Genomic DNA, 27,820 nt, shown 5'->3' on the forward strand with positions numbered 1-27,820 from the left:
CCTCAAGTTCACTAACCTTATTTCTAATACTGCGGGCATTCAGATAAAGTGGCCTTATGCTCTGCTGAGCATGCAACGTATGTGATGAATTAATAAAGTTTGCAGACACTACGATTATAGTTAATGCACAAAACTACTGGAGAAATCCAGCAGGACCCGCAGTGTCAATAGGAGACAAGGATATACAAGATATACAAGGATATATAAGAGACGGTGTGGGTGGGGTTTGTCTAATAGAAACCAGAGAAGTCAATGTTAATGCCATCTGGTTTGATGGTACCAAAACAGAATACAAGGTGTTATTCTTCAAATTCGGGAGTGGTATCAGTTTTGCAGTGCTTGAAACCATGGACGTACACATCAGTATAGGAATGGGGCAAGGAATAGAAATGGGTTGTCAATGGGAGATCCTTTCTATTTCAGTCGACTGAACAAAAGCAAAGGTGGTCAATGAAGGGATCATCCAGTGTGGATCTAGTCTCTCTGATGCAGAGGAGGCTACAAAAGGACCACTGGATGTAGAAAATGCTTCCTGCAGATTCACAAATGAAGTGTTGCTTTATTTGAAAGAACTGTTTGGGGTCCCGATGGTGGAGAGAGAGGAGATGTGGTTGCCAGTGTAGCACTTCCTGCAGTCACAGTGGTAGATACCAAGGGGACGATTGGAGGGAAGGGAGCAGCAGATGAGAGAGTCATGGAGGGAGCAGTTGCTGCAGAAGATGGAGAATAGGAAGATATGTCTGGAGGTGGGATCACCTTCTAGGTGGCAGAACTTACAGAGGATGCTAATGTTGGATGTGGAGGCTGATGGGGTGCTAGTTAAGGAAAAGAGGAATCACAATTTCTCCATCTCTGTCGCATCTTCTCCCACGATGAGGCCTTCTATGCCAGATCATCTGAGATGTTCTCATTCTCAAAAATATGGCTTTCACTAAACCACCATCAACTTAGCCCTCATCGAGGAATCACGTGATGGAGTAGTGGCCGGTAGGAGAACTCCAGCCCTCTCCAGAAAAGTAAAAAAAGGCAGAGAAAAAACAAAGGCACTAACACAGAAACCATAACAAATTGAAAGTGAAAGTGTGGAGAAAATGGCAGCAAAGAAAGAAAAACCAAAAACAACGGGAAGAAAAGAAGAAAGGACGTCTGAGGAGGAAGGTGAAGGCCTTACCTGTACGAGGAGGCTGGCCGTGGAGAGAGAAGCCCGCTCCCTGAGGTCAGTGGAAACCCCAAACTCAGGACTACAAAAATGGCTCACGGAGCCAAACAAAAGTGTGCAACCGCGCATGCGCGAATCCTGGTGTATGCGCGATGCGCAAGACAAAAACAACACCGACGGGAGGGGGGACCAGCTGAGGAGTAAATCTCCACACCTGAAACAGACAAGTACAACACAACAGCAGGACTCTCAACAGGAAAACATAGAAAATAACAAGAACAAGAAGGAAGAGAATAAAAATAGGAAATCAAAGAAACAACAGATGACCAACCCAGAGGAAGACGACCAGCACCAAGACACTTCTAATAAAAATAAGAAGAACAAGAATACCCAACAAAATAAAATATACAACCCAACAAGAAAATCAGAAGAGACAAAGGTAAAGGACACAGATCCTGGAGTGGACTTAGAAGAGGAGGAAGAACACAGAGAAATGGAAGATGAAGGGAAGGGCAAGTATATGGATATATTTTTTTTAAAGAATATATGGAAACAGTAAAAGAATGGCAGTCACAAGAATTCAGTGAAATAAAAAGAAGAATAAAAGGTACAGAAGAAAAAATGAATAGATTAGAGATGATCATGACAGATATAGGAAAAAGAGTAGACAAGGTGGAAGAACGAGAAACAGCCATAGAAATGGAAGTAGATGACTTAAAAAAGAAATTAGAAGAATCTGATAAAAAGGTTAAAGAAACACAGGAGCTGTTAGCTCAGAAGATAGATATAATGGAAAATTATAATAGAAGAAACAATATAAAGATAGTGGGCCTTAAGGAAGATGAAGAAGGCAAAAATATGAAAGAATTTATAAAAGAATGGATCCCCAGGGTCCTAGGAAGACCAGAATTACGGAAGAAAAGGAAATAGAAAGGGCACACAGAACATTAGCCCCTAAACCACAACCACAACAAAAACCAAGATCCATTCTAGTAAAATTCCTAAGATATACAACAAGAGAAAATATATTGGAGAAGGCAATGAAAAAAATAAGAGAAGACAAAAAACCACTGGAATACAAGGGTTAAAAAAAAATTTTCTATCCAGATATAAGTTTTGAACTCCTGAAGAAGAGGAAGGAGTTTAATGCAGCAAAAACGACCCTATGGAAAAAAGGTTATAACTTTATGTTAAAATACCCAGCGGTACTTAAAATAGTTATCCCGGGGCAGCAAGGCAAACTATTCTTGGATCCGGAAAAAGCACGAAAATTTGCAGAACAACTACAAAACAGACAGAGAGATGAAGAGATGTAACAAGAACAAAAATGACAACAAACTATATATATATATTTTATATATATATATATATATATATATATATATATACATATATATAAAATATATATATATAAGAAGGGAAAGAAAGGGAAGAAAGGAAGTAAGGAGGGCATTAAGAGAGTGACCTTTGTTATGTATGAAGATTAAAATCTTTTCTGGGGGGGCTGGGTGGGGAAGAATAACAGTCACTGCGAAATCAGTTGACGCTTGCGAGCGGATTCGCAAGTCCAAATGGACAGGGGAGATGTGGTGGCCCAACAAGAGACAAAGGGCAACTCAGAAAGGGGAGGGACTATTGGGGTTAAAGGAATTTTAGATATGAGAATAGAGGAAATATTTTATGTTTTAGAAATGTTGTCTTATAATGTGTTGAAAAAAAGAAAGCAGAAGTGGATAAGGGAAGATGGTGATGAGGAAACGGAAAGGAAAGATAAACAAAGTATGAAATGACTATGTTGAATTATATGATTTTAAATATTAATGGAATGCATAATGAAATCAAAAGGAAGAAACTGTTAAATTTACTGAAGAAAGAAAAAATTGATATAGCATTTGTACAAGAAACACATCTAACTGAAGTGGAACACAAGAAATGAAAGAGAGATTGGATAGGACATGTAACAGCAGCATCATATAATTCAAAAGCCAGAGGAGTAGCTATATTAATCAATAAAAATGTACCAATCAAAATAGAAGAGGAAATAATAGATCCAGCAGGGAGATATGTAATGATAAATTGTCAGATATATTCAGAATTTTGGAATTTACTCAATGTATACTCACCTAATGAAGAAGATCAAAAATTTATGCAAGATATCTTTTTGAAGATAGCAGATATACCAGGGAACATACAAATAGGAGGGGATTTTAACCATCAGAGGGCAAATAATAAGTTATGTAACTAAGATGAAGAAGGACTACAATCAGGAAACAGAACAGTTGGAAAGAGAAATAACAAATATAGAAAAAGAATTAGCAATAAAGGAAGATACAACTAAAAGAAGAGAATTGGCAGACAAAAAAATAAAATATGAAACACTACAAACATATAAGGTGGAGAAGAACATAATGAAGACAAAACAGAAATATTATGAGCTAGGAGAAAAAATGCACAAAATTCTAGCATGGCAGCTTAAGACAGAACAAACTAAAAGAATGGTATTGGCATTAAGGAAAAAGGACAAACAAATTAAATATAATCCAACGGAGATCAATGAAAACTTCAGGGAATTCTACGAGTAACTATATCAAACTGAAAACGAAGGGAAAGAAGACAAAATAGATGAATTTCTAACTAAAATTGAACTACCAAAATTACAAACAGAGGAGCAAAATAAATTTATAAAACCATTTGAAATAGAAGAATTACAGGAGATATTAAAAAAAACTACCGAACAATAAAACACCAGGAGAGGATGGATTCCCAATAGAATTCTATAAAACATTTAAAGACTTATTAATTCCTCCCCTCCTGGAAGTAATCAACCAGATTGATAAAACATAAAACATACCAGATTCATGCAAAACAGCAATAATTACAGTAATACCAAAGACAGGGAAAGATCCACTAGCACCAGCGTCATATAGACCAATATCTCTACTTAACACAGATTATAAGATAATAGCTAAACTATTAGCAAACAGATTGGCCGACTATGTACCAAAAATAGTAAATCTAGACCAAACTGGATTTATTAAAAAAAGATGAACAACGGACAATATCTGTAAATTTATTAACTTAATTCATGCAGTAGAAGGAAATAAAACTCCAACATTAGCGATTGCTTTAGACGCAGAGAAGGCCTTTGACAGAGTAGAATGGAATTATTTATTCAAAGTACTACAAAAATTCAGCCTACAAGAGAAATATATTAATTGGATTAAAGCATTATATAAGGGGCCATTGGCGAAAGTGACAGTAAATGGATATATATCAAAACAATTTAACTTAAGCAGACCAACAAGGCAGGGATGTCCACTATCTCCCTCACTGTTCGTGTTAGCTATAGAACCACTAGCAGAACTGATAAGAACAGAAAATAAAATAAGAGGGATAAAAATAAAAGACAAGGAATATAAAATCAGTCTATTTGCAGATGACGTTATAATATACTTAACAGAACCAGAAATATCAATAAAAGAATTACATAGGAAATTGAAGGAATATGGAGAAGTATCGGGGTACAAGATCAAATGAACATTTTCCCAAGGATAAAATACCTATTTCAGTCATTACCAATTCACCTAACAGAGAAATTCTTCAAGGAGTTAAAGAAAATAATAAGGAAATTCTTATGGAAAGGGGGGAAACCGAGGATAGCACTAGATAAATTAACAGAATGGTACAAACAAGGAGGCTTACAACTACCAAACTTTAAGAATTATTATAAAGCCGCACAATTAAGATACCTATCAGATTTTTATCAAACAAGGGAAAAACTAGGTTGGACCAGATTAGAACTAGTTAAAATAGGGGAGAAGATACCTGAACATATACTATATAAATGGGATGAAAAATTGGTGCAACGTAGGAATTCACCGGTATTGCATCATCTGCTCAACATTTGGAAGAAGATTCATGTAGAAAGGAATAAAACAAATTACCAACTACCAAAACTAATATTGACGCAAAATCAACTAATCCCTTTCACAATAGATAACCTTTCCTTTAGAGAATGGGAGAGAAAAGGGATCAAAAGAATAGAAAATTATTTTTCGGGAAATAAATTATTATCCTTTGAACAAATGAAGGATAAATATAATATAATTCATGATTTCTTTCTTTGGCTTGGCTTCGCGGATGAAGATTTATGGAGGGGGTAAAAGTCCACGTCAGCTGCAGGCTCGTTTGTGGCTGACAAGTCCGAAGCGGGACAGGCAGAAACGGTTGCAGCGGCTGCAGGGGAAAATTGGTTGGTTGGGGTTGGGTGTTGGGTTTTTCCTCCTTTGCCTTTTGTCAGTGAGGTGGGCTCTGCGGTCTTCTTCAAAGGAGGTTGCTGCCCGCCAAACTGTGAGGCGCCAAGATGCACGGTTTGAGGCGATATCAGCCCACTGGCGGTGGTCAATGTGGCAGGCACCAAGAGATTTCTTTAGGCAGTCCTTGTACCTTTTCTTTGGTGCACCTCTGTCACGGTGGCCAGTGGAGAGCTCACCATATAACACGATCTTGGGAAGGCGATGGTCCTCCATTCTGGAGACGTGACCCACCCAGCGCAGCTGGATCTTCAGCAGCGTTGTCTCGATGCTGTCGACCTCTGCCATCTCGAGTACTTCGATCCTGTTCGGCTCCGAATCATGGGTCCTATACCGGCATCACCTACGGCTCCTAGAACGCTTCCACCAGCGTTGTCTCCGCTCCATCCTCAACATCCATTGGAGCGCTTTCATCCCTAACGTCGAAGTACTCGAGATAACTCATGATACAATGTTTGCATACCACCAACTGAAAACCTACTTGAAGAACAAATTGGGAAATAGTCTGAGGTTACCAGAATTTCTTGTTTATTTTTATTAAGTGACAACATTGTTTAACAGGTTTAATGTATCTTATAGATTGAACTTCAAATAAATGGGAAAGGGGGTGAGGGAGGGAGGGAAGGGAGGGGGGAAAAGGGGGAGAAAATTACACTGTATATATTCAAGAAAAAAATGTCTATGTATCTTGGTCAATATGCTTTATAGTGTGAAAAATAAAAAATTTTTAAAAAATTTAAAAAAAAACTTAGCCCTCATCCACATATCCTCTATTTCCCACATATCTGCCTTGACCCCCCTCCACCCCCTTGTCCTTACCTACCACCCCACCACCCTACCAGTCCTGAAAAAGGATTACAACTCCCAAAATGTTGAGAAATGCTGCCTGACCTACTTAGTTCTTTCAGCTTCTCATTATTTGTTTAATATTTCCAGTGCCTTGCAAATCCGAAATATGATTTGTCAGGAACTTATTAGTTTCATGCTTCCAAGACATTTATGATTTCATAGTATTACTACTATCCTTAATGGAATAGTAAATAGCCAGTTCTATCACATCTTGGAGAAAGTTAGTTCCACCTTGGTTGATTCAGCCCTTCATCTCATTATGAATCATCAAAGTTCTTTGATGGGAAAGACTCTACATACAACCTCACATTTATCTTAGCTCCACATAGTCACCCATAAGTCTTTGATGGAATCATGTATGAGTAGTCTTAAATATTACTTCAGGTGCTCCTGCATGTAAATACAGCACTTCCTTACAACCATAAAAGAATGTTCACCAGAGAGGAACACACATTTAAATAGATCAGTTCTTGTTTTATTCCCAGCTCAACTCAATCACCACACACATCTCAGTCCCATCTTCTTCCACCCCTCCTCTGAATCCCTTCCCCATACTATATTACTCCCTTCAAACCCCATGCCTGACCCTATCTCCAATCCTTGCCATGCCTTTACCATACCTTCTGATATCCACTTCTGATTCTGAGGGTCTATCCTCAGCAGAGACCCCACCTTCATACCCCTGCATCCATACCTCAATGTCCCAAATCCATCATGGTGCCGAGCTCTTCTTCCATCACCACCTCCATGCCTATATGATTGGCAGGAAGTCCTCACCCCTTCCCCAAAAAACAGCTCCTCTTACATCTCCAACTTTCCTCGTCCTTTTGGACCCTTTCCGGTCTTTTACCTTTCCAATCTCACCCCCTTTGAACACCCATTTCCCTACTCTTTCTGCATTAATCCCAACCCATCAGCAAATCTGAGACAAGGGTTTGGTCAATGTAGTCTGGCAGACTGGCCTCTATCTTGCGGAGGCTAGATGGCATCTCTCAAACCTCATCATCTCTTCCCCTGGACCATTATGTTACCAACAATCATCAGGCCACTATCACAGATCCCATCACTTCAGCAAAACTCCCTCCATTGCCTCCAACCTAAAAGGAAACCTAACCCTGCACTGCCCATTTCTATCTCCAAAAGCAAGATCCACAAACTCATTTGCTCTGGTACTTCCATTGTTTCTGTTCTTGCCCAACTGAACATATCTCCTGGTACTTCCGTTCCATCTTGTCCTTGCTTTTCAAGTCCCTTTTGGCATATAGCCACGTCTCCCTGCATTCTCTTCAATATTTTAACAAATTCCACTTTCCTGCCTCACAATAGAAATCCAGTCCATCTACACTGCCATTCCCCAGCAGGAAATCCTAAGGGACCTCAGTTTCTTCAAGAATATAGATCCAACCAGATCCCATCTACCACACTCTCCTCTAACTGGCGAAGCTTATTCTTATCTTGAAAAACATCTCATGACCTTTACATTATGACCTTTTTCAAATGCTGAATTTGTACCAACAAGTTTGTCAAAAATTATAATTTGTACCAGTTGCTTTAGATGACAGCATGTCATAATTTTTAGGCTTTGTAATAAAGAGGACCAGAGACCCCATTCATAAAAAAAATTATAATTATAGGAAGATTTTAGCCTTGCCATTGAACAAAATCATGTATAATGATCAGCAAACTCCAATGCTGAACACGAAAAAAATCTTACTTTAGATTTCTGCCATGTTGAAAAAGAACAGTGTAAATAGAATCTGCAAATATTTTCTTTTATGCACTAAATCTGATTCTAACTCCTCATTAAACTATTTGGTCTCCTTCTATCGGCAATGTCCATTTGGTTTAACCATTCCTCCCCTATCTTTCAGTTATGCAAATCTAACTTGTTTTCTCTTTCTTGGTCCTGGTGATGAGGCTTAAAATTAAAACACTATCATTTATAGTCTTTTTTCTCTTTTACCTTCCTGCCTATATCCTTGTATGATCCACCGGTTGGCCTGTGCACTTCCCCTGCCGCTTCCACCCTCCTTTTTTCAACTTTTTATTCAAGTGCCTGTCAGCTTTTTGCTCATACCTTTTCAAACATTTTCTCTTTTTTATTATATATAAATGCAGTGCAAGATGAGGTGCTCAGACTAGCCCTTTCATTTCACTTAATCCATTTCCCAACTCCTTATTGACCTATCATCATTTTTAAAGCACATATCAGACAATGATGGCGTACCCTCCACTTACCTTGATCAGTACAGCTCCAACAATATCTTTGAGGCTCAGCACCAACTGAGCACCCCCCCCCCCCCCATTACTTTAAATATTCTCTCCCATTGTCATAGATGTGATGTACTTCAGGAATTCACCGAGACTGCTCTGGCAGCATCCAATTTAATGTTTTTATGACCCAGAAATACAAGGTCAGTTGGTATATCTCCAACTTCCCCTCTAAGTGGCATAATATTCTGATATGGAAGTACACTACTGACATGTCAATATCATTTAATAAAAACCCTATTCATATCATAAATTAATTACAACCTTCTTAACAGTAAATAACGAAGGACAAGGCTAGCAAATCTTAGATCCAGATAATAAATTGTTTAAAATTATTTATATTTTATTTTTAAAAATATATTTTACATCAGGTTCCAATCTGGTAAACCAAAGCCTCTAATTTCTGTACAGATGGAGGAGATTCAGCTTGTTGTTACAGTACAACTTCTAGAGATGCAATGTGAAAAATACACTGACTGTTTCATCACAGCCTGCTTTGCAAACTCATTGCCCAAAACCTTTGGCATGGACTAAAGGTCTGTTCCAGTACTGTAATGTTTTGTATTCTACAAATTCTCAAAAACGCAGTAGTTTGCAGCAAGAGCCAGACTTAGCCAAGTCCATCACGGACATCAAACACTTGTCTCTCAAAGATATCTTATTGGAGTGATGCCTCAAGAAGGCAGTAAACATCCCAAAAATTCCGACTCACCCTGGACATGCTCTCTTCTCACTTTAACTTCAAGTTTAAGAAACCAGAGATCCAGCACCTCTTCATTCAGAATTAGAAGGAACTATAGAGCTTTTGATCTTCCTCTGAATCAGCTGAACCTATAAACACCATTGCGGACCATCAAAGTTCTCTCTGTACTAATGACAGAACACACTTTGCACTTCCTGCCAACTGAATATTTATTATTTATTTCATTTTCATCATTTTTTTAAAAATTCTCTTCATGACATCTTTGTTATACTTAATTTGTACCTGTGTGTTTTATGGATCTAGGAAGCTGCAACAAACAAGACTTTCATTGCAATAAAACACAAAAGTCTGTAGACACAGTGATTGAAGTATATAAAGTACGCTGTTTGACCTGCTGTGTCTCTCCAGCATTGTGTTTTTAGACCTTCATTTTATCTGGATGTTGGATTTATGTGCATGACAATTCACTCTCATTCTCATTTTAATTCTCTATATTTCGGACCTCAGTTAAATTTCACCAATGAATGTTCATAGGTGGTCAGGGAGAAATAAACAGATGGCAGACAAGAAAATGCATCTCTGATTATATGATATTGCCTAGAAAAATAACAATTTTAAATCTTGAAAACATTTTTATTTGAAGATTTCTTCTTACAGCCTTTTTCTTCAAAATAATGTGGTTTTTATTTCTTTCTAATCTGTTTCTAATCCTGAGGAAATCAATAACAAATGTGGGACAATCACTCAACAGAAAAGAACTTCAAGGACCATTGGCTGTCTTTTGCAAGACAGGTGCCACAGGGGCAGCCACCAGATTAATTCCTACTTATCTTTGGTACTGTGTAGTGTTACGAGCCCAGAGGACCCATAAACCCAGCAGCAATAGATATTCACCAAGACAAATGGATACTTAAACAGAAGTTGCTTTTAATTATCTTTAAACATGAAAACAGAATCACATTTTAACTTATCGCTATTGACTTAACTAACCTAACCCCCTTCTAATTCTAAGCGAACGTGTATATAATGTGTAAGTTCAGAAAAGTTCTTGGGTTCACAGTCCATTTGGTTCACTTCTCGTTCCTCCAAGTTCACTGGTTGCAGGCAATTCTTATACTGTGCACTGAATTTAACATTTATAAAGTTCACCGGGCTTTGGTGCTTGAAAGGTGAATGATTACCACTCAGGAAGGTTCTTGTCGGTTTGCAGAGAGATTTTTTATTCGCCGGACACCCACAACTGATTCTTTTTTAATCAGGCACTTCAGTGTCTTGCCAAAGAAACTTGCCCCCCCCACTCAAGGTTCTCCAGATGATAACCTCTTTCTTTCAGCTCACAGAGAGTTCCTTCTTGTTTCTCTTATTCCAAGTGAAACATTAGACAGCCAGTCCTCTCCTCTTGCATGAACCAAAGGGCTTTGACCAGGCTGAACAAAGAACTCACAACCCATCTTCCAAATGGGGTTTTCCACAAGCTTGCCAGCTTGTCCTGTTCCAGTTCCAGATGCTGTTGCTGACTGTATCACTGTAGAACTGATCTCTGTCTGTCTGTCTCTCTTAGAGTGAAAGTTTGTTTGACTCTCTCTGCTTGACCCTCTTAAAACAGCAAGTTCCCCTCCAGACAGAACGCGGCTCTGATAAGCTCTTTCATTTGTTGCCTTTTTGTAAACAACAATCCATTAGTGAAGTCTCTTGGGCACTCTCCAAAGCTCTTGCAAAGGCTGTGGGGCCGATGTCTAGTATTAGCAGAGCTACAGTAATTCAAATAAGATCTGTTTTAAAATGTTTGTATGTGACCTACAGTAACAAACCTTTCCCAATTTATCTCCCAAAAACATATCTATATGCTCACAAGTCTACTGTTCTGAAATTCCAAGAAAATAACACAAAACTACAATAAATATATACCTGTATCACCACACAAAAATTGCAAATGCAATATAAAATAAAGAAAAAATCTGCAGATGCTGGAATCTTGAGCAAACAATTAGAAGCAAGAGAAACTCAGCACGTCAAGCTCCATCCGTGGGTAGAAAAGGTCAGTCAACACGTCAGATTGCAACCCTTTATCGAGACTGAAGTAGGAAAGGGTGATATCAGTATCAGTAAATTAACATTTTCTCAAGTATAATGCTGTGCTAAAAATCTGATTTATTTTGCATATTTTATTACTTTTTAATCTGTTCAATATTTGTTCAGGAATTCATCTTAACTATATTAAGTAATATAGAGCTAGGCCCAAATACAAGCAATACGACTGTACATTACTTATGGCTATTACAATTATAATCTTATTTAATACAAAAAAAATCAAACGACTAGAAATGAGATGAGTAGAGCTGCTAGTGCAACTCTACTTTCTTGTTCCATTTTAGATTTTGCAATCACCTTTTCATATGAATGAATTGAAAAATTACTGATCAATACATTAATACAATAAAGTAGAATATATTTATTCTTTACTTGCACAATAAGTGCAAGTGTAAAAAATGTAAAAATATAGATTAAAAGTATAAAAGTTAAAAATAATAAATGATTAACAGAGCTCGAGCTTCTTCAGCAAAGAAGGGTGAGTGGTCCACAAGAGTATTAAAGGCATAGATAGGGTGGACACCCTGATAGGCTCTTTCAATAACTAGAGTCATGGACTGAAGGAACGATAAGCTTTAATACACACAAGACTTTGGCTGGCCCAGATCCAGGTACAGGAATGCCAAAAAGGTGGAGGTAACTCGAACTTTATGGCCAGGGCAAAAGGGGAGGAGACTCATGGGATGAGTCATTAGTGGGAGGGCCAGTCTTATATGTACAGTAGGCAGTAGGGGCTATACAGTGAAGGAAAACATATCAGTACATTCGCCCCTTCTTTTAAAATAGAAACCCTCCCCCCTCAAACACTCAAGGCTTGAGGTCCAGCCGTGCCAGCATCCTCCTTCATCTGTGGGACCGGCGAGGAGTAGGTGTGGAGATGGTCTGCTGTGCTGCCGGTCGGGTGTCCAGAAGTGGGGCGGCCATCTGTATGTATGGGGAAGGACTGTCTGTGCCAGGGTGCTGAATGAAAAAGTATGGGAAAGGGAAGTACCTTGACGGGGGTCGGTACTGTTGGTGTGTTCTAGGAAGGCTGTACCAGGCAACCCGGTCTCTAACAACAAATCTCCATGGGGTGTGATGTGAAAAGTGGGGTGGTCAGGGGTGGATGGGGTAGCTCCAGGCTCTCCGGCACATGCCAAGTCCCAGACGGGTACTGTGTCCTCATGGCCGTCGGGATACTGCACGAAAGCATACTGTGGGTTTGCATGTATGAGGTGCACCTCTTCAACAGCGTGTCTGTCTTATGGCCCCTAACATGTTTCTGAAGCAGGACCAGTCCTACCTTCGCCAACCAGGGGGGCATCAAGGACCCATTTGCTATCTTCCTACGGAAAGCAAACATACATTCACGCGGGGTAGTATTCACGGCGGTGCACAGGAGCAATCGGATGGCATGCAGAGCTTCTGGAAAAATGTCTTGCCAGCAGGATACTGGCAGATTCTTGGATTTGAGGACTAGGAGCACAGCCTTCCAAATAGTGGCGTTCTCTCTCTCCAACTGGCCATTACCTCTGGGGTTATAGCTGGTGGTCCTGCTGGTGGCAATGTCTCTGGCTAGAAAGTACTGCCGCAGCTCCTCACTCAAGAACGAGGACCCCCGATCACTTTGGATGTAGTTGGGGTACCCGAAAAGAGTGAAGATGCTGTGCAGCGCCTTAATAACCATCCCTGAGGTCATATCCGAGCAGGGATGGCAAAAGGGAATCTGGAATACTCATCTATAACGTTAAGATAATAGATATTCATGTTAGAATAGGGTAGGGGGGCCTTGAAAATCAACACCGAGTCATTCGAAAGGGCGTGTGGCCTTTATGAAGTGTGCCTCGCCAGGTCGGAAAGCAAACATACATTGGATTGCATTCGGCGCAGACCCGGCAATGACTAGTCATGGACCTGACGTCGTCGATGGAGTATGGAAGGTTCAGATTCTTAATGAAATGGAACAATCTTGTAACTCCAGGGTGACAAAGGTCATTATGGAGGGCTTGAAGGTGGCCAAGTTGCACACTGGCGCACCTGGCCGGTACAAGATGTCGTCGTTGTAAGTGGAGAGCTCAATTCTCCACCTAAGGATCTTGTCATTTTTTATTTTACCCCTAAATTTTGTGTTGAACATGAAGGCAACAGCTCGTTGGTCCATCAACAGGGTCAACCTTTTACCGGCTAGGTAGTGGCACCAATGGCGCACTGCCTCAACGATTGCCTGTGCCTGCTTCTCAACAGAGGAGTGCCGCATCTCAGGTTGTGAAGGGTGCGGGAAAACAATGCTACTGGCCAGCTTGCCTGCCTGGTTGAGTGTGGCGGCCAGTGCGAAGTCAGAGGCATCGCTCTCCTCCTGGAAAGGGATGGATTCATCCACGGCATGCATTGTGGCTTTTCTGATGTCTTCTCTGATGTAGTGAAAAACGGCCTGGGCTTCCGCCGATAACAGGAAGATTGTGGACTTCATCAAGGGGTGGGCTTTATCGGCGTAATTATGCACCCATTGTGCATAATACGAAAACAGCCCCAGGCACATCTTCAGCGCCTTCAGGGTGTTTGGGACTGGGAGCTCCATCAGGGGTTGCATGCGGGCGGGGTCCGGGACAATGAGACCATGTGCCACAATGCATCCAAGTAGGGCCAGGCGATTAGTGTTAAAGGTACATTTGCCCTTATTCTATGTCAGATTAAGGGACTTTTACATACGCAAAAATTTTGCGAGGTTTGCATCGTGGTCCTGCTGGTTATGACCACAGATGGTGACATTGTCTAAATAAGGGAATGTGGCTGCTAGGTTGGGCTCGTCCATCACCCGTTGGAATGCGGAGATGCCATTTGTGACACCAAAGGATTCCCTGAGGAAGTGGAAGAGCTTGCCGTCGGCATCAAAACCCATATATATCCTGTCTTCCGGGCAGAGGGGAAGCTGATGATATGCTGACTTAAGGTCAATGGTCGAAAAGCCCTGGTACTGGTGATCTTATTGATCATGTCGGCTATCCTGGGAAGTGGATATGCTTCCAAATGTGTGAAGCGATTGATGGTTTGACTAATCTATAACCATCTGGGGCTTGCTCCCACCCCTGACCACCAAGACTTGCGCTCTCCAGGGACTGGAGCTAGGGGTATTGATCCCCTCCGACAAGAGTTGCCGAACCTCAGCCCAGATGAGCCTCGGCGCTGTAGAGCCTACTTTTAGTGGCTATGGGTCTGCAGTCTAGGGTTAGGTTAGCGAATAATGACGGAGGGAACACCCTAAGGGTGGAAAGTCCACAGGCCGGTGCTGGGGAACTGTAGAAAATCAGTGAGTTGTGGGTTATACACTGACAGTGGCAGTTGTGGACCCCCGAACGCCATCGTCACACTCCTGAACTGACTTTGGAAGTCGAGGCCCAGGAGGATTGGCGCGCAGAGGTGGGGCATGACCTACAGGGAAAAGTCATTGTAGTGTTCATTCTCCACCATCTGAGATGCAACTCAGTACCCACAGATGTTAATTTGGTGGTCCTTAGCAGCCATCAATATGGAGCCGCTCATCGGCCAGACAGGGAGCAAGAGTCCGCAGGCCAGGTCAGGGTGAATGAAGCTCTGGGTACTGGCAATTGAAGAGGCAGTTAATTTTGTGCCCATTCACCTCTACCTCCATCATGGATTGGTGATCGGATGAGGGTTGGCCTGATTCAGCGTAATCGAGGCCAGGAGTGGAGAGTTGGCAGCGGCAGCAGCAGAGAGGCCCGATGCACAAGATGGCGACCGCTGTGTTGACAACGTGGTAATTGCTATCAAGGTCAAGCGAGAAGACAGTAATGGTGCCTTCCTCGGGGGCGGGGTCACGGAGCAAGATGGAAGTGACATCAACGAGGTGGGTGGTAACGGTGCTGTCCACACGGAGGGTAGAAGCAGCAGCAGGTAAGATGCAACTCCTCTCACCGCGCACGCGGTCGGCATAAGTAGTGAGGGCGGGTCCCACTCGTCGGTCATGCACACCGTGTTGCTTCGTGGGGAGGTCCTGGCTTTACAGACCCGCTGATAGTGTCCCTCCTTACCTCAGCCAGAGCAGGTAGCACCTTTCACAGGGCAGAGTCATCGCGGGTGCTTCGTTTGCTCGCAGAAATAGCATTTCAAGTGCTCAGCCGCAGCAGTCAGGTCGGTAGTCCCAGATGCCATCACCTAAGATGGCAGCGTCAGCAGTGCGCACGTGCGCAGTTTCTCCATTACCGGAGAGACATTTTTGTGTGTATTAAATTGATAGGCTCTATCAATTACCACAGGGTCATGGACTGAAGGAACGATAGGCCTTAAATATACACAAGACTTTAGCTGGCCTGGATTCAGGTACAGGAGTGCTGGAAAGAGGGAAGTAGCTCGATGGTTATGGCCAGGGCAAAAGGGGAGGAGAATTAGGGGATGAGTCATTAGTGGGCGGGCCAGCCTCGTATGTACAGTAGCCGGTAGGGGCTATACTATTGGAAGAAAACGTATCAGTACACACCCAGCATCTTTCTCCCAGGGCAAGAGTAGCAAATACCAAAAGCCAGTACTGTGCTGTAACTTTCTATGTTCCATAAACCACAATGACAAATCCTTGCCTCTACGTAAATTGGATCATTCAGTAAACATCACAAACACAGACACACAAAGGCATGTGTCGTGAAGGGGGATTAATAAAGAGCATAAAGAAAAATAAAATTGCTCAATGGCAAGGTAACAAGTTGAAAAATGTACATCAAGACCAATTTAAAAACAATGTGTTGAATATAAATTTTTTTCTGTTTTTATGAAAATATATGATAGTTTCAAAATGAGGCATAAAACTTAAGCTTGCAATTCTGTGGAATTCCAAAAGGGCACTTCATTGAATGAGCTACAAATTTAAACCAAAGCCTACTGCCTTCTTAGGAGGAAACACAGAAGATCCCTTCGGAAGAGGAAGGATTCTTCTATTAAACAAGCCATTGTTTATCTTCCAATCAATTTTATTGAGACATATTAAATTCTGGTCAATTCCCATTGTTGTTTTGACCTCCCAACTTTAATACAGTGATCACATTCAAAAAAGAATATCATTAATTAGATCGCACTTTTGAGAATCATGGGATAGCTATTAGGATGCCTTGCCAACAGTTTCTCCTGTACCTGCCAGCACTTACATTTTGTTTAATGATAGGGGTGGCAACTGCAGGGACTTGGAAATGGAGTGTCAGAATTAAGCTGGAAAATTTTTCTCCACAAGCCCAGGTTGGTGAACTGACCCATACATTGGGGACTGATTCTTGTTGGCAGAATACATACTCTTTGAGGTGCAAAAGAAGAAAGCACTTGTTCCCAATTAACTTGTATAATTAATTAAATATCAGATCTACCCAATTTTCTTCACAAACCATTCTATCACAGATTACAGAAAATGTTGAGGTCAGGACATCACAGGTAAAACCCTCCCCATCATGGAGAACATCTACAGGGAACGCTGCTATTGGAGAGCAGCAGCAATCATCAAGGATCCACACCACCCAGCACACTCTCTGTTCTAAATGCTAACCCCTCCACCATCAGAAATGAAATCTGAAATTATGTAAATAACATGTTTGTGAATGGAAATATTTCATACTTCCCAAATACTGCAAATGATGAAAATCTAAAAATGTGGAAAATGCTGGAGATATTTAGTGGATCAGACAGTAAATGTGTTGGCAGAAACAGTTAATGAATGGTCTGGTGAAGGGTCGTTAACCTGAAGCATTAACTGTTACTTTCCATCGTTTTTAGCCAGTATGTTAATTATATACAATATAATTTTTTTTTCAAAGTGGGTCTTTAATCCAGAACAAAAACCATGGCTTAAGATCTATAATGTTCAACAAAAAAAAATCCTTCTTGACCAAGAAACTTGCATCATCCGACAATGGGAATTTCATGAGTAAGTGAGCAAACTCTAAAGACAAAATATTGGAAAAATGACAGATGAAATTAATAAACCCATGTAAAAATGAAATTTTGTCAAGGGCCAAAAACAATCAAGTGATAATTATTATTTTTATTTAACCATCATTGTTTTTCATTGCCAATACGTCATGAAGCAACCTTTGCTTGTAAATCTAATATGACATTTGAATAATAGGGCTCTGGTTACAGACATAACTTGGAGTGTGTAATATACTGGCCTGGGACAAATTATAAAGACTGTGGGAAAAAGCAATGGTGAACCGGACTTCCCAGAATACTGTGACAGAGTATTTAGAGGTGGTTTGGGAGGAATTGTTAGAGCAGCTTACACACACACATTTTAAAACAGAATATTTGCAGGACTTTTGCAGAATGCTTTTTTGCAGGAAGCAACAAAGTATTGACAGCAGCTTTCCTGGGAGAGCATGTGATCTTTGCAGGCAGGGGAGAACAGTTTTGCTCTCAGAGAGGAAGGGTGTGAAACAGAGAGAGAGGAGACAGAAATCAGTTCCAGAAGGACAAAGCTGGCAAACCTTTGGAAGACTGTCTGGTCAAAGGAGAAGGCTGTTTGTCTGAAAGGTGACCTGAAAGAAGAAGGATCATCTGGTGAACACTGAAGGGGGCAAGTTTCGTCAGCAAGACTGATTGAGAAGGAATCAGTTGTGGATGTCCTGGAAAAGGAATGTAAAGGAACTGAAAACCAGTAAGAACCCTCCTGAGTGGTAACCCTTTGCCTGTTAAGTACCAAAGACTGGTGAACTTTGTTCATGGTAACTTCTGTGCACAGTTCAAGAATTGCCTGCAACCAGCGAGATTGGACTGTGATTCAAAGAACTTTTCTATTCTTAAATATACATTACACACACCTGCGCTTAGTATTAGAGGGGGGGGGGGGGATTAAGTAGTTAGGTAGGTTAAGTAATGTTAAAGTTTATCTTGTTATCTTGTTCAATTATAATTATAAACTACTTTTGTTTAAGTAACCCTGCGTTGTGGTGCATATCATTGCTGCTGGTTTTTGGGGTCCTCTGGACTCCGTAACAGTGCATGCAGCCATGCATACAGCCCTTTCCCTGCTGCACAGAATTCTGGGAGGGCAGGTCTGCCATCGCTTATTGTCATGGTATTTATAAATTATATGTGTTAGTGCAACCAACTTACCCACACTGTATAAATCGTGCACTAAAGTGTTACCAACTTTCCCACCCTGTTTAAAAATTGTCCGCTGTAGCTATTTATTGCTAGCACTTTCCCACAGACGCTTATAAAGGTTTATAAAGGCTGTCACAACAACAACAGGGGCTGAAGGCCTCACACTGTGCTGTACATAAAGCTTCTTTGGCTTGGCTTCGCGGACGAAGAGTTATGGAGTGCTATGTCCACGTCTGCTGCAGGCTCGTTGGTGACTGACAAGTCCGATGCGGGACAGGCAGGCACGGTTGCAGCGGTTGCAAGGGAAAATTGGTTGGTTGGGGTTGAGTGTTGGGTTTTTCCTCCTTTATCTTTTGTCAGTGAGGTGGGCTCTTCAGTCTTCTTCAAAGGAGGTTGCTGCCCGCCGAACTGTGAGGCGCCAAGATGCACGGTTGGAGGCGATTTCAGCCCACTGGCAGTGGTCAATGTGGCAGGCACCAAGAGATTTCTTTAAGCAGTCCTTGTACCTCTTCTTTGGTGCACCTCTGTCTCGGTGACCAGTGGAGAGTTTGCCATATAACACAATCTTGGGAAGGCGATGGTCCTCCATTCTGCAGACGTGACCTACCCAGCGCAGTTTGGGTCTTCAGCAGCATGGATTTGATGCTTGCGGACTCTGCCAGCTCGAGTACTTTTATGTTGGTAATGAAGTCATTCCAATGAATGTTGAGGATGGAGCGGAGACAGCGCTGATGGAAGCGTTCTAGGAGCCGTAGATGATGCTGGTAGAGGACCCATGATTCGGAGCCGAACAGAAGTGTGGGTATGACAACGGCTCTGTACACGCTGTTCTTTGGTTGTTTTTCCAGACTCTTTTGTGTAGTCTTCCAAAGGCGCTATTTGCCTTGGCGAGTCTGTTGTCTTTCTTTTTGTCGATCCTTGCATCAGATGAAATGGTGCAGCCGAGGTAGGTAAACTGGTTGACCGTTTTGAGTTCTGTGTGCCCGATGGAGATGTGGGGGTGCTGGTAGTCATGGTGGGGAGCTGGCTGATAGAGGACCTCAGATTTCTTCAGGCTGACTTCCATGCCAAACATTTTGGCAGTTTCCGCAAAACAGGACGTCATGCGCTGGAGAGCTGGCTCTGAATGGCCAACTAAAGTGGCAACGTCTGCAAAGAGTAGTTCATGGACAAGTTGCTCTTGCGCCAAATGAACCCAGCTTAGCGCCGACATTGGTGACTTCAGGGGTTTCTACGAGGCTCTAAAGGCTGTGTACGGCCCCTCACCCCAAGTCCAAAGCCCGCTGCGCAGCTCAGATGGCAAAGTCCTCCTCAGCGACAAGATCTCCATCCTCAATTGATGGTCAGAACACTTCCAATCTCTTTTCAGTGCCAACCGCTCAGTCCAAGAATCCGCCCTGTTCCAGCTCCCTCAACAACCCTTGAGTCTAGAGCTGGATGAGGTCCTTACCCGGGAAGAGACATATAAGGCAATTGAACAACTGAAAAGTGGCAAAGCAGCAGGTATGGATGGAATCCCCCCCGAGGTCTGGAAGGCTGGCGGCAAAGCTCTGCATGCCAAACTGCATGAGTTTTTCATGCTCTGCTGGGACCAAGGAAAGCTGCCTCAGGACCTTCGTGATGCCATCATCATCACCCTGTACAAAAACAAAGGCGAGAAATCAGACTGCTCAAACTACAGGGGAATCACGTTGCTCTCCATTGCAGGCAAAATCTTCGCTAGGATTCTACTAAATAGAATAATACCTAGTGTCGCCGAGAATATTCTCCCAGAATCACAGTGCGGCTTTCACGCAAACAGAGGAACCACTGACATGGTCTTTGCCCTCAGACAGCTCCAAGAAAAGTGCAGAGAACAAAGCAAAGGACTCTACATCACCTTTGTTGACCTCACCAAAGCCTTCGACACAGTGAGCAGGAAAGGGCTTTGGCAAATACTAGAGCGCCTCAGATGCCCCCCCCCCCCCACAAGTTCCTCAACATGGTTATCCAACTGCACGAAAACCAACAAGGTCGGGTCAGATACAGCAATGAGCTCTCCGAACCCTTCTCCATTGACAACGGCGTAAAGCAAGGCTGCGTCCTCACATCAACCTTCAATCTTCTTCAGCATGATGCTGAAACAAGCCATGAAAGACCTCAACAATGAAGACGCTGTTTACATCCGGTACCGCACAGATGGCAGTCTCTTCAATCTGAGGCGCCTGCAAGCTCACACCAAGACACAAGAGCAACATAAAGCTTAATTATGTTCTAATTAGACATGATTAATTTTTTTCAAATAAATTATCATAATACATTGATCAGGATTTAGGGAAGGTCCATCATCGCTTGATGCATTATGATGTCACCGGTAGAAGGTAGAACAGTCCTAACCCCGGGGATAGCTCCTTGCAAGAACAAAAGTGTTCAGTGTCCCAGTTAGGAGTGGTCAAGTGTGAAAAACCAAACTCCCATTCCTATCTGAGGATAGTGAGCAGCCAATTTAGTGGGACGCAAGTATGAAAGGGGCTTTAGATGATGATCAAATGTCATGTGATGTTTTAAAATCTTCATAGTTACAACTACAATTCATATTATAAGCAATTAAATTATTTTTTCAAAATTAGAAGAATAACATGCTATATATGTTAAGAACAATCCCTTTATTAGAGAATAGTTTCTTAATTCTGAGGTGATATTCCTTTTTAAAAGTACAGAAAGAGTTACAGGATATGGCATTGTCAGGCATTGTCTAAGGACTGTAATTAGGATTTTCTTTTTAAAGTGACTTATTTATTTGATTATTCCATTTGACTTTCCATTGCCTTATCAGAGATGATGTCTTTCAGTTGAGATATTAAGCCAAAGACCCATTTACTCTTTAAGGTGGATATTTAAGATCCTATGCCACAATTCTGAAGAGCAGCAGGGGAATTATTCATAGTGCCCTGGTCAAAACTAATCTCTCATTAAACATCACGAAGAGAGATGATCTGGTCAGTCTCATTACTGTTTTCATGAGTTTGCTATGTGAAAATCATCAGTCATACATTCCAAATCCACAACAGTGACTATGCCCCAGAAAGTACTTTGTTAGCTGTCAAGTTCTTAGGAATGTCACAAAAAGGATGTTAACGGCAATGTATAAAATTTTGTTTTACTTATTGCCTTAATGGCTTTACTGTACAGAGCTTCTTATAATATACAATAATGATACTCATTGACAGCATCAAAATGTACACTTCATCTTCTGGTAAAGAAATATGACCCACATTTCCATTAGAGTTTAGGCTACAAAGCAGCTATTTTCTACCACCTACAACATGTCCCACCACCAGTCATATCTTCCCCTCTCTGCCCTCTGTAGGGATACTTCCTCCATGACTCCCCTGTCCCTTCCATCAAGTGGCCCCATGGCACCTTCACCTGCAGCCGCATGAGGTGCCACACATGCACCCACACCTCCTCCACCACTATTTGGGGCCACCAGTGCTATCTACTGCACCCGGCGCTCCCGTTATAGCATTCTCTTCATCAGGATACAGACTGGGAGATGGCTTCACTGAGTACCTTTGCTCTGTCCACTGGGACAAGGATCTCCCAGTGGCCAACCACTTCAATTCCACACATGTCTATCCATGGCCTTATGTACTATCCCACCAACCACCCGTAAATTGGAGGAGCATCACCTGATTTTCTGTCTGGGCACTCTCCAGCCGATGGCCTTAATATCAACTTCTCCATTTCTGCAAACCTACTCTCCAATCTCCCTTCCCCTTTGTCTTCTTTCATCCAGCTCTCCACCCTTTCCCTCTCCATTCAGAGCCATCCCTCCTCCCCCTGCTTGTTGGTCTGCCCTCCCTGCCTTATCCACCAATTATCTCCTGCCTTTGGGACTGTGCTCCTCCCCTACTATTTTGTTCGTGCACCTCCCTACATTTTCTCATGCCTTGATAAAAGGCTCAAGCCTGAAACATTGGTTATTATATCTTTGGTATATAAAGAACACTGTTTGACCTGCTAAGTTTCTCCAGCATTGTGCTTTTACTTCAACCATGGTGCCTGCATACTTTCGTGTTTTACTCCAGCTCTTCATTCTATTCTCACGGATTTTTTTTTACTTAATTCCTGAGATAATCAGGTTTTACAGTAAAATTTTAAAAATAGATCTAAAATTAAAACAAAATGTTGAAAATACTCAGCAGGTCAGACTCCATCTCTGAGAAAATGGAGATACAAGCAAACTGCTGGGGGGAAAAAAAGTTTTTTTTGGAGGCAGAAGGATCATTGATAATTTGAGTCAAGTATCAATGCAGGGTCTCAACCCAAAGCATCCACCATCTCTCTGCCTCCACAGAAGTTGTATGGCCCACTCTTTTCCTCATGGAGTTTATTTTCTTGTTCATATCTGTGGGAAGACCAATCTTTAACCTGAATCGTCAACTCTGTTCTCCTTTCATAGTTGTAGCCTGGCCTGCTGAGTATTTCCATAATTTTATTTTATTAAATTGTGCTCTTCTCCTTTGTTTGAGTCAAGTATAATCTTCTTCAAAACTTATGCAAATGCTACCATCCTACTCTTCTGCAACAGTGTACTAGCTTTTACTTAAAGAGTAATGTCCAACTTCATCAAAATATTTTCTTTTTTTTAGCAGAGTCCCTTTTTAGGATTGCTGAATCAACTACTCATGAATGATCCCTGCGACTGAAGGTTAATTATGTTTCTGAATAGAGTCTGCAATTGTTTCTGTTCGCAACAACATTAAAAAGACAGTTGAATAAAATTCATTTTGTCCTTTCAATTTATTTAAATACACTAAGGCAGTAGTTTTCAAACTGCCCCACTAAACTCACATACCACCTTAAGTAATCCCTATGCTATAGATGCTCTGTGATTAGTAAGGGATTGCTTAAGGTGGTATGTGAGTGGAAAGAAAAAGTTTGAAAACCATTGTTTTAATCGTACTGAATTGACTCATTATGGGCATGGTTTCAGAACTCCAAAGGAAATAGGCCAATGACAATTTTTCTCACACAAAATATTTCAGTAACAATTGGGTCTAGAGCAGTGGTTCTCAACCTTCCCTTCCCACTCACATACCAGTTTGAAAACCACTGCACTAAGGCAATTCATGAGAGAGCTATCGAAGAAAATACGAGCGAATCCACATGTTGAAAAATTAGGAAAGCTTAGTCAATGGAAGGAAATTCTAGAGATTAAGTTGAGGCAGTTGAACAGCAATTAAAGTCCACAAATGTATCAGGTTATTGAAAATACACTGAGACTCTACATAGGTTACTCCTCTCAAAACTATAGGATTCAGTACACATCACTGCCTCTCTTTACTAAACATTCACCTTGTTTTGTTCATTTTTTTGTCTAATTTAATCTATTGCATAAATTAATTGCTAATTTACTAAGAGAAAAGATGGATGTAGAACCAAACAAGACTTTAATAAAGGTGACAGAGGCACAACAGTTCTTCTGTAATTAAGATTTAACAATTGTGTTCTTATAAGGATTTCAGAATTTTGCATTTCAGTTTAACATAAATGTATACCAATAATAAAACTGACCAGGTTTTTTTCAAAAATGCAAATCTATTTGAAAATAAATTGTTTTCTTTTGCAAATAATGAATCAAAACAAGAATAGAACACAGATGTGAGGCTTTTCCCAAGGGATGTGCAATTGGCATCAAGATAGATATATTAATGAAGCAGATGTTGAAGATTTAAATTCACTTTTATGTAAATTGAATTCTCCCTAATTTCTATGTAACATTGCTTCTACATGAAAACCGTGTGCTTTTTTGTGGAATTAATGTAATGTGGCACAAAAGGGGAAGACAAATAATGCCTAGAAACAAGCAAGAAATGAGCCAATGAAATCTTAAATATAAGAAAATGAAGGAACAGCAGAAATTCATGTTACAAAAAGGTTGAGCCAAAAACATAAAACTGTTACGTTAATTTGGGAAATTGCTAGTAAGCTTTCAAGTACTGTAGCCTAAGGGCTTCAAGATATTTTATTGAAGTTTTTCTTTCATAATATTACATAATTCAAGCTCTGAAAATGCACTGAAAAAAATTTCAAATTTATTATTATGGATATTATTCAATGAAACAATATTTTCATTACTAAAGAATTAACAGTTCTACTCAAGAACTTAATGCTTATCTTGGAGTCCTTTATCCCATCCATATGTCTTCATCCTAACCATCACAACCTCTGAATCATCAGTCATCATGGATTTAAACAATCTGGATCTTGGATCAGACGTACTGGCGAGAATCCTCAACCACATGCACAAATTTAATTCCAATTAATTAGGTGATTCTGCCACACTAATCACTCCATCTTCTTCAGGCTAATAGGCAAGCATGCCTCAGGCATCCTGTCCAGAATTCTTCATAGTAGAAAGTATTTTCAGTAGAATTTAATGATTTCAAAACAAATGATTTTAAAAAAATTAGCACTTGGCCTTCTGACCCATTAACCAGAGTTCAAAAGCTGATTCTCTCTTCAGAATGCTACTACTCCATTCCTGACTGAAGTGGTGTGCCCTGAAGCTTTTAGTTCATTATGGCTGTGGCTGCTACAGCAACAAAGTCAGCTGTAGTAGATAATATAGTTCTATGAGATCCGGTTCATTGTCTGAAAATGAGGAGTTCCTGCTGAGGACTGTTGCTAAATTATATTTGGGAATATTCTTGAATTGAAATACCCTTACTGTTCCCTTCTGAAGATTATGTAATTCAGAAAAAAATGTTCTTGTTCTGTGTCTTTCACTACCACAACAGACAATTTATTTATCTCTCAAGATATCAGGCTACTTATAAAGAAACCATAAGTACCACTTGAAGTCAAAACTCCAAGGGGCATTGGTAAATTATATTTAGAAATCACCAACTGAATTTTCAGAGTAATGTGAATTAACATAGAAATGGTCATTATCACATTTACTTCCCATGAATGCAATGTAAAATTATACCAGGCTGGAAAGGACAAGGAGCCAATTTTTGTGGAATTATTATGTCATCCAGCATTGCAAAAGCCCTTTAGTCCACCACTGCACTCACCTATATCAATCCTCTTCAACTAAGCCAGTAGTCTTCGATGCCACTCCCTGACCACTATGCCTTATTTTCAACATGCTCATACTATTCTTGAGATGCAACATGGATTTCCATACAATATCAGAAGTAAATCATGAAAATTTGTAGACACCATGGTTGAAGTAAAACCACAAAATGCTGGAGAAGCTCAGTAGGTCAAATAGTGTCCTTTATGTAACAAAGGTAAAAAATACAGAACCGATGTTTCACCTGCCAGCATTCTCTCGTATCTTGATGAAGGGCTCAAGCCTGAAATATCGGTTATGAATTTTTTACATTGGTGTAACAGTTAAAATTATGTTTTAATAATTGTTATTCTCAATCCTGTATTTGTGAATTTTATCTCAATGAGTCACTTGTATTTACTGTCATTTTAATGTTTCCAGTGGGAGTAAGTTTGGTGGTGCACACCTCTTGTGCAACTCCTAAACCCCTCCCTTCCTGTCTCTCACACTGCTGAACTTGCTTAGAGTAAGTGGGGGCAAAGATTGCTACTGGATTATTTTAAATGTTTTCCTTGGAAATTAATTGGTTATGTCATCAATCTTAATATATATTATTCATTACTAATATTATTACATTGTTTTAACCATTAATGTAGGTTTTATGGATTTTTTAAATCTTACTGGTGTTTTGACTCTATTACCATGTGCTGGTCATGTGATTTACACAGTAAATTCTATAATTTTGCATGCTTAGAAGAAAAAGGGGGCAGCAAAGGAAGAGAACTCAGAAGACAATGATTGTATTATTTTGACTTCAAAATGGGAGAGAATAAATGCTGGAAAACAATTCCATGTGACATCTCTTCTACGCCCCCATGCAAAGCTGTTACATTTGCTACATAAAGGACACTGACCTGCTGAGCTTCTCCAGCATTTTGTGTTTTTAATCTATACAATGTCAAGTGAACTATTTTGACATATGTTTGAAAATTTGTCTTTATTTATTCAATTCCTTTCAAATTAAATGTTTCAAATTACTTCACCATACAAGATACTGAAATGTAAACTTCTAAAATCTTGAAGTCTCATTTGTTGAGGCAGTTTCTATCAGATTTTTACAATGACAGTGATTTATAGCTAAAATGAGCTGGTTTATTATGCATTACAGATGTTTAAAGACAAACCTAAGTACCTTTCTTGTGATTTTGTGTTGGGAAGTTGTTTTTTTTTTACTACAGGTAAATGTAATAACTTTACAGTAAGTACTGTTTTCTAACAAAATTATGTTAACCTAGACAAGAATGATATAATGGGCTGAAAAATGGCAGATGGACGTTACCTATATAAATGTGAGGTGATGTATTTGGAAGTACCAATAAACCCAGGATATAACCATGACTATTAATCTTGGGGAATACTGAGGAAAAGGACCTTGAAGTACAAGTCCAAAGATCCCTGAAAGTGCAGCATAGGTAGATAAGGGGGTAAAGAAAGAATACAGCATGGAAGCAAGAAATTTAGAGGGGATATGAGGGGGACCTCTTTCCCCCAATTAATGGTGAGAACTTGGAATACACTGTTGGCAGTTTTACTGAGGCAGTGGAAGGTATAGACAAAATCAATGGACAAGAGGTTGGTTTGCATGATGGTCTGATCTGCATTTACAACTCCTTCTGGTCCTCGGCAGGGGAGTTCCTGTTCAAAGTTGTGATGCACCAGATAGGATACTTTCTCTAGTGCATTTGTAAAAATTGGTAGAAGACTTTGTTGTCATACTAAATTTCTGAAGACTTCTGAGAAAATAGAGATGTTGGTGCAATTTATTGGTCAAGCATCAATGTCATTGAGCTAGGACATGCTGTGGGTGATATTCTATCTTAAACACTTAAACCATCTCCACCTCAACACCATATATCCCTGTATTGTCTTCTGTTTCTTGAAGTCTATGATCAACTCCTTTCTATTGCTGACATTGAGGGTAAATTTATTATCCTGATACCAATCCACCAGACACTGAATCTCCTTCCTACATTCTGACTCATTGTTATTTGAGATCTGGCCTATAACAGTGATGGCGGTGAAGAGGAATTTCTTCCCTCAGATGGTCATAATCTTTGGAATTTACAATCTGAATGAGCTGCAGAACTGGAGTCTTGAGTATCTACAACTCAGTGATTGACAGAAGTTTAAATAACAATATCAAGGGAAATGTGTGAACAGTGGGAAAGTGGTATTGAGAACAAGATTGAATCAGATGGCCTTAATGAATTTTGGCACGAGTGCAAGCCCTCTTCTTGTTCCTGTTTCTTGTG

The 27,820-nt window shown here is 40.5% G+C and overlaps 1 protein-coding gene and 1 long non-coding RNA gene across 22 annotated transcripts in view; one reads left to right on the top strand and one right to left on the bottom strand.

Annotated features, from left to right (window-relative positions):
- Positions 1-17,263, top strand: part of LOC138753245 (uncharacterized) — a 30,503-nt gene extending 13,240 nt beyond the window's left edge. Inside the window, exon 3 of the long non-coding RNA XR_011351059.1 lies at positions 17,176-17,263. This is a non-coding gene — a long non-coding RNA (uncharacterized lncRNA). The remainder of the gene's footprint in view (positions 1-17,175) is intronic.
- The window catches only part of LOC138753237 (neurexin-3-like), a 2,173,925-nt gene that overhangs the window by 1,891,753 nt on the left and 254,352 nt on the right, over positions 1-27,820 (bottom strand). The gene's annotated exons all lie outside the window — the stretch shown is intronic.

Source organism: Narcine bancroftii, chromosome 2 (assembly GCF_036971445.1).
Source record: "Narcine bancroftii isolate sNarBan1 chromosome 2, sNarBan1.hap1, whole genome shotgun sequence".
NCBI lineage: Eukaryota > Metazoa > Chordata > Chondrichthyes > Torpediniformes > Narcinidae > Narcine > Narcine bancroftii.